The following is a 13938-nucleotide window of genomic DNA, read 5'->3' as shown; positions in this document are numbered from 1 at the left end:
TAAATGTGTCGGGTTGGAGGAATAGGGCCTGGGTGGGATTGTGGTTGGTACAGACTCGATGGGCCGAATGGCCTCCTTCTGTACGGTAGGGATTCTATGAGATATCACGCTTCTTAACGGGCTTGTGTGGAGTTTGCACATTCTCCCCGTGTCTGCATGGGTTTCCTCCGGGTGCTCCGGTTTCCTCCCACACGCCAAAGATGTGCAGGTTAGGTTGATTGGCCATGCTAAATTGCCCCTTAGTGTCAGGGGGACTAGCTAGGGTAAATGCATGGGGTTATGGGAGATAGGGTCTGGGTGGGATTGTGGTTGGTGCAGACTCGATGGGCCGAATGGCCTCCTTCTGCACTGTAGGGATTCTAAGATTCTAATTTCACATTTGAAGGGCCTGGCTCCAATTTTAAAGTTATAGCAACAACACCAGCTGCTATTTATCTAGCACCGTTAACAGAATCACACGTCCCAGCGTCCTTCACAGCACCATTATAAAACAAAGTACGACACTGAGGAACGTAAGAAGATATCAGCACAGGTGATCAAAAGCTCGGTCAAAGAGATGGGTTTGAAGGAGTATCTGAAATGAGGGAGGCGTGGTGGAGAGACAGAGAGGTGTTGGGAGGGAATCCCAGAGTTTTGGGGCCTCGGCAACTGAAGGCACGGCCACTAAAGGTGGAGGAATTCTGATTGGGAATGCACAAGAGGCCAGAATGAGGGGAGCGTAGACATCTCGGAGGGTTTCAGGTTTGGGGGAGATTACAGAGACAGGGAGGGGCAGGGCCATGGGGAGATTACAGAGACAGGGAGGGGCAGGGCCATGGGGAGATTACAGAGACATGGAGGGGCAGGGCCATGGGGAGATTACAGAGACAGGGAGGGGCAGGGCCATGGGGAGATTACAGAGACAGGGAGGAGCAGGGCCATGGGGAGATTACAGAGACAGGGAGGGGCAGGGCCATGGGGAGATTACAGAGACAGGGAGGGGCAGAGCCATGGGGAGATTACAGAGACAGGGAGGGGCAGGGCCATGGGGAGATTACAGAGACAGGGAGGGGCAGGGCCATGGGGAGATTACAGAGACAGGGAGGGGCAGGGCCATGGGGAGATTACAGAGACAGGGAGGAGCAGGGCCATGAGGAGATTACAGAGACAGGGAGGAGCAGGGCCATGAGGAGATCTGAAAACAAGGGTGAGGATTTTCATTTCCAAATGTTGCTTGACCAAGATCCAATGGGGTCAGCGAGCACAGGGCGATCGGGACCACCTGCGAGTTAGGACACGGGTTAGCAGAGTTTTGGATGACCTCAAGCTTCCAAAGGATAGACCATCCAGGAGTGTGCTGGACTAGCTGAGTGCAGGGGTAATGAATATAAACAGATGAACTGAGATTGGGCGAAGCAGAGTGATATTGCAGAGATGAAAGTAGGTAGTCTTGGAGATGACAGGACGTTGAGGTCAGAAGCTTGTCTGCCCATTATGTCCCCCTCCCCATCCCGTGTCCTGGACTCTCCCCCCAGAGGTAATAGTTTCTCTCTCCCCCTATCAATAATTTTAAACACCTGAGATCAATTCTCAATTTTCTCAAGTTACAGGAGTACAAGCCAATTTTTAGAAACCTTAAAGTTTATTTATTAGTCACAAATAGGCTTACATTAACACTGCAATGAAGTTACTGTGAAAATCCCCTAGTCGCCACACTCCGGCGTCTGTCCAGGTGCACTGAGGGAGAATTTAGCATGGCCAATCCGCCAAACCAGCATGTCTTTGGAGTGTGGGAGGAAACCGGAGCACCCAGAGGAAACCCACGCAGACCACGGGGAGAACATGCAAACTCCACACAGTGACCAAAGCCAGGAATTGAACCCAGTTTCCTGGCACTGTGAGGCTGCAGTGCTAACCAGTGGTCCACTGTGCCGCCCTACCATGGCACCCACCTTTCTTCATAACTGAACCCTCTGAGCCCAACTGTCAGCCTGGTGAACCTTCACTTGACTCCCTCCAAGACTAATACATCTGTCCTGAGATCTGGGGGACGATCCTCACAGCAGTGCAATGGGCTGGGAGACATCAGCGGGGGCCATTTTACGCGGGCTTCCCATTGGGCACCATGGCCTCCATGCGTCTCTGCGGCTACGATTCCAGGATAATCAGCTCTGCGCTGATTTCGATATGGAAATCCGGATTCAAATTTCATTAGTTGGTCCGGGACTGAAGTCTCCGGACCCGCTAACATCTCCCACCTGCCGCCAGTTCACTCCAGTTGGGTTTACAATTGCTCCCCACTAACAGGGAACAGGTGGTCCAACATCGCTGGAATTAAGAGAAGCCATTAGAAATCTTAGAAACCCGACAGCACAGAAAGAGGCCATTCGGCCCATCGAGTCTGCACTGACCACAATCCCACCCAGGCCCTACTCCCATATCCCTACATATTTACCCACTAATCCCTCTAACCTACGCATCCCAGGACACAGTAAGGGCAATTTTAGCATGGCCAATCAACCTAACCCGCACATCTTTGGACTGTGGGAGGAAACCGGAGCAACCGGAGGAAACCCACGCAGACACGAGGAGAATGTGCAAACTCCACACAGACAGTGACCCGAGCCGGGAATCGAACCCAGGTCCCTGGCGCTGTGAAGCAGCAGTGCTAACCACTGTGCTACCGTGCCGCCCTCACACAGGATGTTGGGGTTAAAGGGGGGTGCTCGTTGAGCAGTGCAGCCTGGCAGTGCCAGCGTGGTACCCTGGCGCTGCCCAAGGCAAACTGGCACTGCCTGCCAGGCACCTTGGCATTGCTCACTAAACATCGGGCAGTGCCAAGGGGGTGGGGCCAGACAGGTGAGGCCTGATGGGGGGAATTCGGTGGGGTGGGGGGTTCCGCAGCCACTCTGCTCTGGGATTGCAGGAGAGGAAGGGAGAATGGCAATTGGGGCTGGCCATCCGGGTGGGGTCGGGGTGGGGGGGGGGGGAGGGGGGCTGGTCGGAGCTGCCGGGGTGGGGTGTGGCTGACGGGGTGGGGGTCGGGACAGTTGGGGGGGCGGGTTGGGTTGATCAGGGCTAGTGGCTGGTGGGGGGGAATGCAGGAGAACATAAAAGCTGGCTCAGGAGGCCAGCCATCGGGGTATTGGGGGCTCTGTGAGGCCAGCAATGGGGGGGTTGTGGGGCTGGCCTGCGATCAGGAGGCCAGCAATGTGGGGCCACTGCCCATGCACCAATCTCAGCGCTGACAGATCGTCGCATGCGCAGTGGCCGCTCAGTGCTATGCTGCCGGTCTCTCAGGCGGGAATAGGCCGCACTCCCAGATTTCCAGAGTGAATCCCACTGAGGTACTCTATGATGTGGGAGATTCATTCTTGAAATTGCGCTAAAAAAACCAAGACTTGGAATTTTTTTGGGAGAATCCCAGCCCATATTTAGATCACCCCTCAACTTTCTCAGCTGACAGGAGTACAAGCCAATTTTTAGAAACCTCTCTTCATAACTGAATCCTCTGAGCCAAGCTGTCAGCCTGGTGAACCTTCACTGCACTCCCTCCAAGACCAATACATCTGTCCTGCGATCTGGGGCCCGATCTTACCATAGGTTGCGCCCGTTTTTGGGGCAAGTAGCGCGAACCGTGCCCGTTCCCCCTTCACCAAGAGCCGAAAATGTCCACTGTCGGGACTGCACCCAAAACAGGTGCAACGTCAATTTAAATGTATTTGCATGCATTTAAATTGACTTAATGGGCCGCATGCCCAAACTTACCAGCACTTCCCCCTTTACTACCGCGTTTGCCCGTCCAGATTCGGCGCAAAATAGACATGGCCCGTAAAGGTCCGATTCGGGTGCTCCAGCTTCTGAGGAGGTACATTCTGAGCTTCTGGCGGTTCTCTGACTCAGATCGGTTGAGGGGGGGAGGGAGGGAGGCAGGTCAGATGGCTCCCTGGTGGGGAAGGAGGCGGGACAGATGTCTCTCCGGTGGGGGGGGGGGGGGGAAACGGGGGGGGGGGGGGTGTGAGGGGGGGCTAGGGTGGCAGGGGCATGGGGGCAGGAAGGGTCCACTGGCACTCTGCGTGTCATGGGTGGGAAGGAAGGGGAGTCCACTGCCCCTCTGCGTGTGATTGGTGGGAGGGAAGGGGGGTCCGCTGCCACTCTGCGTGTGATCAGTGGGAGGGAAGGGGGAGTCCGCTGCCACTCTGCGCCTGATTGGTGGGGATGAAGGGGGGGGAGGGGCCTGCGATTGGTCCGGGTGGCGGGGGGATGGCGGGATAAGGGGTTCAGTTATCTTGTGGGGGTGGGCAATATATGTGAGGCTGGGGGGAGGCATTATCCGGCCCAGGAGCAATGTGACAGGGGAGCGTTTCTCTATCTTTTTTTTCTGTGCATGCGCAGTTGGAGGTGCCGATCGGAGCTGCAATGTTTCGGGCGTGTTAATCCCCACCCACAGACTTCTGCAGCGCGATTCAGAATCGCTGCTATTTTTTCAGGCAGAGTGCGTGTGGGGGTGCCTGAAAACGGGTCTAAAAATCGGATCTGAAACATTCCCAGTTTCAAGTCTACCCAGCACATAGAATGAAAGTGGTAAAATAGGGCCCCTGGTTTCCAGAGTTGGACGCAGATGGGCTTTGACACAAGTTTTGTCACAACTGTAGCATCACTTCTACCACATATATTCCAGCCTTCTTGTGATAAAGACCAACATTTTATTCGTCTTTTTGAATACATTTTATATCAATGCACCAGGTTTTAGCGATTGCGAATATGACGCCCAAATCTCCTTCACAGCTTCCAGTTGCTATCCGTTTACAAAATATTCTAACCTCTCTTTCTTGGGTCCAAAGTAGATGACCTCACATTGAACTCCATCTGCCACCATTTTGCCCACTCGTTTAATCAATCAATGTTCCTTTGGAACTTTCTGCTCTCAATTTCCCAATTTATAATGCCTCTTAATTTATCATAATTATATAAACTTGAACGCACAGCTCACTCTCACATTGTTTTTTATTCAGCCAAGGGATGCGGGCTTCGCTAGCTACGATTACATAGAATCTTAGAATCCCTACAGTGCAGAAGGAGGCCATTCGGCCCATCGAGTCTGCACCAACCACAATCCCACCCAGGCCCTATCCCCATAACCCCACACATTTACGCTGACACTAGATTCAATTTAGCATGGCCAATCAACCTAACCTGCACATCCTTGGACTGTGGGAGGAAACCGGAGCACCCGGAGGGAAACCCACGCAGACACGGGGAGAATGTGCAAACTCCAGACAGTGACCCAAAGCCGGAATTGAACCCAGGACCCTAGTATTGTGAGGCAGCAGTGCTAACCACTGTGCCACCGTACATTCTTTGCCCACCTCTAATTGCCCTTCAGAAGGTGGTGGCGAGCAGCCTTCGTAATAATATATAAATATATATATTAAATTAAATACACATATACATAGTGAAATACACATGTGGTTAAACGCTGAGGCCCCAGTACAGATCCCTGGGAAAGAGCACTCGTCATATCCCGCTAATTGGATTACGTTCCCATCATCCCTCTGCTCCGTCTCTGACATTGCTGTGCTGCAGATGTTGAAAGTCTGAAAAAAGGACCAGAAACATCAGCAGGACAGGCAGCGTTCATGGAGAGAGCAAAGTATGATTAGTATTTCTGCTGGATGACTTCTTCAGAACCAAGGTATTAAAAAAATATGTATGTACTATATGTTAATGTATATATATCAGTTATATAATATATATATATTTGACAAAGGGTCATCTGGACTCGAAACATCAGCTCTTTTCTCTCCTTACTGATGATGCCAGATCTGCTGAGATTTTCCAGCATTTTCTCTTTTGGTTTTATATATATATAAATATTGGTGGCACAGTGGCACAGTGGTTAGCACTGCTGCCTCACAGCGCCAGGGACCTGGTTTCGATTCCCGTTTTGGGTCACTGTCTGTGCGGAGTTTGCACGTTCTCCCCGTGTCTGCGTGGGTTTCCTCCGGGTGCTCCACTTTCCTCCCACAGTCTGAAAGACGTGCTGCTTAGGTGCATTGGCCGTGCTAAATTCTCCCTCAGTGTACCCGAACAGGCACCGGAGTGTGGCAACTGGGGGGTTTTCACAGTAACTTCATTGCAGTGGCTGACTTGTGACTCTAATAAAATAAACTTTAATCAGTGTGCATTTTATTTTGTGACAAATTCTCAGTGTGCTTATGGCTTCAAAAATGGTTAATCAAAAAAAAGCTTGGCCAGAGCTAAGTGACTTGTGTTGATCAGCATCTTAGCATCGCTCTCAGAGACACCTCGCAGGGCTCCATGAACAATGACTGCCTTTGTAACAACTGTTGTTCTTCAGCAAAGATGAGGAGAAAAGAAGCTGAAGAATAACTAGTTAAATCTATGTTTTTTGTGATGTTGGTCCAGGACTAAAGGTCGGTCAGGTTGGGCCAATATGGTTTAAATTAATTGTGAACTTTAGGTGAGGAAGCCATAAATGATCATGAAAGGAGGTAGAATATTGTATTATTCAGTGATTAGGGAATCGACAGATTCCCTACAGTGCAGTAGAAGGCTATTCAGCCCATCGAAGCTGCGCTGACCCTCCAAAAGAGCACTCTACCCAGGCTTACTCCCCCTCCCTATCCCTGTATTCCCACACTGCACTGTCAAAAGAACAGAATTGAGGGAGTGCTGTGCTGTCACTGGGTAATATGAAGGTGTGCTGCACTATTGGAGGGACAGTACTGAAGATGCACGGTGCTATTGGAGGAACAGCATTGAGGGAGCACTGTGCTATTGGAGCACAGTATCAAGGGAGCGCTGTGCTATTGGAGGGGCAGGACTGCAGGTGAACTATAGTGCCTGAGGGTTAGAGCTGAGGGTCGCACCATTAGAGGGTCAGTACAGAGGGAACACTGCAATGGCGGAGCAGCATTGCTGAGGAAGTGGTGCACTGTCAGGGGGGCAGTACTGATGGAGCACTGCACTGTTGGAGGGGCAGTACTGAGGGGGCCCTGCACTCTCAGAGGGGTAGTATTTTGTGGAGCAGGACTAGGGAATGCTGCACTGTCAGAGGTTCCGTTTTGCCAATAAGAAACTAAACTAATCTTATCCTTTGTCAAGTGGATGTAATAGATCCCATGGTCACTATTTTTCAGAAGAATAGGGAGATTTTGCCCTGGCGCCCTGGCTAAAATTTATCCCTCAATCAACATTACCGAAAAACAGTCTTTCTGGTCATTACCTCATTACCATTAGTGGGAGCTGGTATAGTGTTTCCTACATCTCAGCAGTTAATACACTTCACAAGTCCTCCATTGGCCAAAAGGTGCTTTGGAACTAACTGAGGTTGTGAATAAATACAGGCCTTTCTCTTATTACCGAGTTCTTTCTATCTGGTGATGCCCTTCCAATACTGTTCCAACAACTACAAGGCATAAGTCAGGAGTGTGCTGGAATATTCTCCACTTGTCTGGATGGGTGTAGCTGCAGCTCCAACAACACTTGAGGAGCTTTAACATTATTCAACGCAAAGCAGCCCTCCTGATCGGCATGCCTTTAACTGCCTTTAACATTCGCTTCCTCCACATCTGGCACACCTTCTCTGCAGTGCGTACCATCTACAAGACTCATTGCAGCAACTCACCAAGGCCTCTTCAACAGCACCTTCCAAGTTCTTATATCTACCTCCTAGTATGGTGAAGGCTCACTAGATTTGTCCCTGGGCCGGTTGTCCTTTGTTGAGAGACTGGGTGGGATTCTCCGGCACTCACCCGAAGTCCGGAAAATCCTGCCTGAGGTCAATGGACCTTTGCATGATCCATGTCCTGCCTGCTACCATTCCCATCACGAGCAGGAGGGGAAAATTCCGCCCACTGAGTAAATTGGGTCTATATTCTCTGGAGTTTAGAAGAATGAGAGGTGACCTGATCGAAACAGACAAGATTCATGAAGACTCCAAAGATGTGCACGTTAGGTTGATTGGACATGACCCCGGTTTTGGGGGCTAGCTAGGGTAAATGCATGGGGTTCCGAGAATAGGACTTGGGTGGGATTGTGATCGGTGCAGACTCGATGGGCCGAATGGCCTCCTTCTGCACTGTAGGGATTCTATGGAGTGTTTCCTCTGGCTGGGGAATCTAGCACATGGGTGCTCAGGATAAGGCTTAAATGAGGAGGAATTTCTTCACTCAAAGGATTGTGAATCTTTGGAATTCACCGTACCCCAGAGGGCTGTGGATGCTCCATCATTAAATACATTTAAGGCTGGGTTGGACAAATTTTTGGTCTCTCTGGTATACCAGAGAGTTTTGGTGGAATGAGCCAGACCAGCAATGATCTTATTGAATGGGCGGACCAGGCTTGACCGTCCATATGGCCTAATCCTGCTCCTTTAGTTCATCTGGAAAGAAAAAGGCAGCAGACACACGGGAACACCACCACCTGCAAGTTCCCCTCGAACGGCATGGTGGCACAGTGATTAGCACTGCTGCCTCACAGCGCCAGGAACCCGGGTTTGATTCCTGGCTTGGGTGACAGTCTGTGTGGAGTTTGCACATTCACCCTGTTTCTGCGCATGTTTCCCCCGGATGCTCCGATTTCCTCCCACAGTCCAAAGATGTGCAGGTTAGGTGGATTGGCCGTGCTAAGTTGCCCCTTAGTGTCAGGGGGACCAGTTAGGGTAAATGCATGGGGTTATGAATCATAAAATCACAGAAACCCTACAATGCAGAAGGAGGCCATTTGGCCCATCGAGTCTGCAGCGACAACAATCCCACCTAGATCCTATCCCTTGCATTGTATGGATTCTATGAAGTTACACACCATCCCAACTTGGAACAGTACTGGCCATTGCTGTATGTAGCTCACTCAAAATCTGGAAACCAACAGCTCTGTGGGAGCAACTTCAACAATGCCTGAGATCAAAACAAAAACAAGAGTAAAATCCATCTCAAACTTCACCATGTAGGGTTACAAACCTCCTACATTACCCTGGAATCCCGAGGAATTAAAGATTAATCTCCAGGACACAGCTGTGAATGAACTGGGAGAAAATTAATAGGGGTGTTAAAAGAAATTTATTTTTCTTTTTTAGTTATCTAAACATTGAAGATGGGAGAAAAATGTTGTGTTTGATCGGGTGGGATGGTTGGAAGTGAGAGGTCATGTTATCAAGCCACCAGGAATAGATCCAACCTGAGTTGGCAACACTAAATGGAACTGGTGACTAGTTTATTAATTTTTAAGCCTGAATGACTGACAATCAGTAAATGGCTAAATAATAAAGATCCAAAAAGGACTTCACCTCCAGCTGCATTTTAACCCTCTGATTCTGAAACTCTGGATTTAAATTTATTTATTAGTGTCACAAGTAGGCTTACATTAACACTGCAATGAAGTTACTGTGAAAATCCCCCAGTCGCCACACTCCAGCACCTGTTCAGGTACACTGAGGTAGAATTTAACACGGCCAATTCACCGAACCAGCACGACTTTAGGAGGACCTGGGGAAACCCGGAGGATACAGGGAGAACATGCAAATTCCACACAGTGACCCAAGCCAGGAATTGAACCGGGGTCTCTGTCTCTGTGAGGCAGCAGTGCTAACCACTGTGTTACCGTGACTCGACCTTTGTAGAAGCTCGGATGTGGCAGGCACAGTTATTGATTTTTTTCTACAGTACATTGGTGAGTTTGTATCGAAAAGAAGGGTTTTTAGGGACCTACGGACCACCCAGCCGACCCCTTTTTTCAACCTCACCCCGGCTACTAGTCTTTTCAAGAAAGCATGGTAACACCTTCAAATAAATATTCTGTTCTGAGCAACACTGATCATAACATCCAGCTTGGTGTCTGTGAGTGAATTAATCCTAGCCAAAGCAGTTTGCGTTGGAATTAACTTTAGGATTTATCCCACGTTACTGGGCTGAGAACAATCAGCTGGGGTTTGTTGTAGGCCCCCTAAAATCCAGCCCCCTGTGTCATTACTATGTGAGTGTGAACATTTGTGTACATGCGTTTCTGTATGAGTGCGCTTCTATGAGGGCATGTTTCCGTGTGTGTTTATCTGTGGTGCTTTCATTTGCTTGTGTTTACTATTAGTACGTGTTCCTCCGCATGAGTGCACATGTTTTTATGCATGTATTTGTGTCTGTGTTTTTGCTTGTGCTTGCAATTGTGTCTGCACGCACATGACTTTGTGATTCATTGTGTGAGCCTGAGAGATTGTTGCAGGGGCAATCTTACCAAAAACATTCTAAGTGCCGAATGAACGTGAAAATGGGAAAGAATCGCACTCATTTTTTCAGCGAGCTTTCAGACACGATCTAATGGTACTTCGTGCAAAGAAAGAGGCAAAGTGTGATTCACGCCAGTAAAGGGAGTGGATGGAGGCTAATCTTTCCAGAAAGCCGGCTGCTCACACTAGAGGGCGCTATCACGCATGCGCAGATCTTTGTGTTCAGTGCGACAGAATACTGAGAGATCTGTCAGTCCCCCACCCCCTGGATATTGTGCCCCCCCCCGCCCCAATTTCTGACCTCCCTGGCTGATTACACCTCCCCCCAGATATCTCCCCGAGACCAACCCCCACCCCCAGCCGATCCCCGATTACAGAGTGCGCAGCTCTCCACCACTCCTCAAGCCATGCCCCATCATGGCTCCGCTCCCTCCCCTTATTTGATTTGATTTGATTTATTATTGTCTCATAGAGTGAAAAGTATTGTTTCTTGTGCGCTATACAGACAAAGCATGCCATTCATAGAGAAGGAAAGAAAAGAGTGCAGAATGTAGTGTTATAATCATAGCTATGGTGTAGAGAAAGATCAACTTCGTGCAAGGTAAGTCCATTCAAATGTCTGATGGCAGCAGGGAAGAAGCTGTTCTTGAGTCGGTTGGTACGTGACCTCAGACTTTTGTATCTTTTTCCCGACGGAAGAAGGTGGAAGAGAGAATGTCCGGGTGCGTGGGGTCCTTAATTATGCTGGCTGCTTTGCTGAGGCAGCGGCAAGTGTAGACAAAGTCAATGGATGGGAGGCTGGTTTGAGTGATGGATTGGGCTACATTCACAACCTTTTGGAGTTTTGTGCGGTCTTGGGCAGAGCAGGAGCCATACCAAGCTGTGCTGCAACCAGAAAGAATGCTTTCTATGGTACATCTGTAAAAGTTGGTGAGAGTCGTAGCTGACATGCCAAATTTCCTTAGTCTTCTGAGAAAGTAGAGGCGTTGGTGGGCTTTCTTAACTTTAATGTCGGCATGGGGGGACCAGGACAGGTTGTTGGTGATCTGGACAGCTAAAAACTTGAAGCTCTTGACCCTTTTTACTTCGTCCCTGTTGATGTAGACAGGGACATGCTCTCCTTTTCGCTTCCTGAAGTCGATGACAATCTCCTTCATTTTGTTGACATTGAAGGAGAGATTATTGTTGCCGCACCAGTTCACCAGATTCTCTATCTCATTCCTGTACTCTGTCTCATCATTGTTTGAGATCCGATCCACTACGATGGCGCCATCAGCAAACATGAAAATCGAATTGGAGGGGAATTTGGTCATAGGTGTATAAGGAGTATCGTAGGGGGCTGAGAACACAGCTTTGTGGGGCACCGGTGTTGAGGATGATCGTGGAGGAGGTGTTGTTGCCTATCCTTACTGATTGTGGTCTGTGAGTTAGGAAGTTCAGGATCCAGTCGCAGAGGGAGGAGCCAAGGCCCACCCCTTGGCACTGCCTGATGCCCAGTGGGCAGTGATGCAGTGCCAGGGTGCCAATTGTGTCCCGGACTCACTATGAACATTTAGAAACTGATTTAAATATTGAAATCAGCCTCACCCCCTTCCCAGGCAATCACACCGGCAACCCAGGGCCGGTAAAACATGGAAGTGAGAAACCGGGGGCGAACCCCTTTTTCACCTCGCTTGTGACCTTACCAATCGACTGGCATGATGAGCCGGTAAGGTTGCCCCCAAAGTGTTTCAGTGTGTGTGAGAGTGTGTATGTGTGTCCAGAGATGTGTGAGTCTGTTTCAGTGTGTGAGAGTGAGGAGCTGCAGAACCAGACTTGCCTCGAGATTCTCCTGAGCCTGTCTTCGCTCACATCTTGACAGGGGGTGGCCACTGTATGGGATATTGGTGATGGAAGGGGCTTTCAGTACCTGCGATAATCACCTCCCCACAAAACCCCACCATGCTCCCCACCGCCCTCTCACCCACCCCTCTTCCCCAAGCAGGAGATGGCGCCTCCGAGAGATGCAGATTGGAAAATGGGTCTGTCACTAAACAAACCCGAACACGTGGCCTGAACAAAAGCTTCAGGAATCGGCGAGTTTCAGTTTGAGCAGCAGGGGGTCGGGAAGCCACACAAACTGATGTTGGAAAAAAATGGCCTCTCCCCTCACTGCACTTTGTTATTCAAACACTCGCATTGTCTCCGTGTGGTGAGGGGGGTGGGGGCTCGACAGCCTGCTGCTCAGACAGCTCCTTGCACAATCCAATTTCCGCTCAGCTTGCCTGAAGACAGCCAAGAAAGCTGGTCCCAGAGTCCCAGCTCTTCCGCCAGAGCTCCGCTTTCCAATCTGCTCCCAGATCAAAGTTATTCCCAGAACTGACTCCGACTATCTGCGAGGAATGAGGGCAAAGTTCCCAGGAATTACCTCGCCAGGGAAAAAAGGCCGGGTATCGGAATTCACTCAAATTCTTACGGGCTTGCTGAATATTGCAAGCGATCAGGGTAGCGCAGAGTGTCTGTGATTCCTTGATTCGCACCAGGCCTTTAGGATCTTCAGAGGAAATTAAACTCCATTGTGACTCTCACTGAGCTTTGAAGGTTAGATTCTGTAATCTCAGCCTAAGGGTAGTTTTAGTCATCAAAAGCTTCCAGGGAGGTCACATTCCCGTTCTGTAGCTGGACAAGACGGAGAGAAAGCAAAACACAAACGGAAATAAATCCAAGAGTTGAGGATATCGAAAGGGCGGGAGGAAGAAGATGAGCTGCTCGTGCTTAATTCCGTGAACACCGCCCCCCCCCCCCCACCCCGCCCCCCGCCCCCACCTCCCTGCATAATTTGAGTTTATTTTGAGTACATTGAGGCATGTTTGTCCATAGATCACTGAAGGCAGAAAGGCAGGTTAATAGGGTGGTGAAAAAGGTATATGGAACACTCACCTTTATCAATCGGGGTGTAGATTACAAAAGCAGAGAGGTCATGATGGAGTTATATAGAACTTGGGTGAGGCCACAGCTGGAGTACGGTGTGCAGTTCTGATCGCCACATTATAGGAAGGATGTGATTGCACTGGAGTGGGTGCAGAGGAGACTCACCAGGATGCTGCCTGGGATGGAGCATTTAAGTTATAAAGAGAGGTTGGGTAGGCTTGGGTTGTTTTCTCTGGAGCAGAGAAGACTGAGGGGCAACCTGATTGAGGTGTTCAAGATTATGAGGGGCATGGGCAGGGTGGATAGGGAGCAGCTGTTCCCCTTAGTTGAAGGGTCAGTTATGAGGGGACACAAGTTAAAAGTGAGGGGTGGGAGGTTTAGCGGGGATTTGAGGAAAAGCTTTTTTTACCCAGAGGGTGGTGAGGGTCTAGAATGCGCTGCCTGGGAGGGTGGTGGAGGCGGGATGCGTCACATTCTTTAAAAAGTATCTGGACAAGTACTTGGCATGCCATAACATTCAAGGCTCTGGGCCAAGTGCTGGCAAGTGGGATTAGGTGGGCAGGTCAGGGCATTTCATGCGTCGGTGCAGACTCAATGGGCTGAAGGGCCTCTTCTGCACTGCAGTATTCTGTGATTCTGTGATTTTGGAGAAGATTTGGAACACAATTTGAGAAACACATACAAATCTGAAGATGAGGCCTGTTCAACTTTCAATCAACACCGCTCCAAAAACTAGACTGACAATCACAACAGCAGCTTGGAATTGTAAGTGTCTTAAAAAGTTGCAAAACATCTCAGGGCACTAT

The 13938-nt window shown here is 49.8% G+C and overlaps 1 protein-coding gene across 1 annotated transcript in view; it reads left to right on the top strand.

Moving 5' to 3' along the window:
* flt4 (fms related receptor tyrosine kinase 4) overlaps positions 1–13938 on the top strand; it is a 374492-nt gene that overhangs the window by 286618 nt on the left and 73936 nt on the right. The gene's annotated exons all lie outside the window — the stretch shown is intronic.

Source organism: Mustelus asterias, chromosome 16, assembly GCF_964213995.1.
Source record: "Mustelus asterias chromosome 16, sMusAst1.hap1.1, whole genome shotgun sequence".
Taxonomy (NCBI): Eukaryota; Metazoa; Chordata; class Chondrichthyes; order Carcharhiniformes; family Triakidae; genus Mustelus; species Mustelus asterias.
Note: the sequence above shows the minus strand (reverse complement) of the source record. Positions and strands in the feature narration are given on the sequence as shown.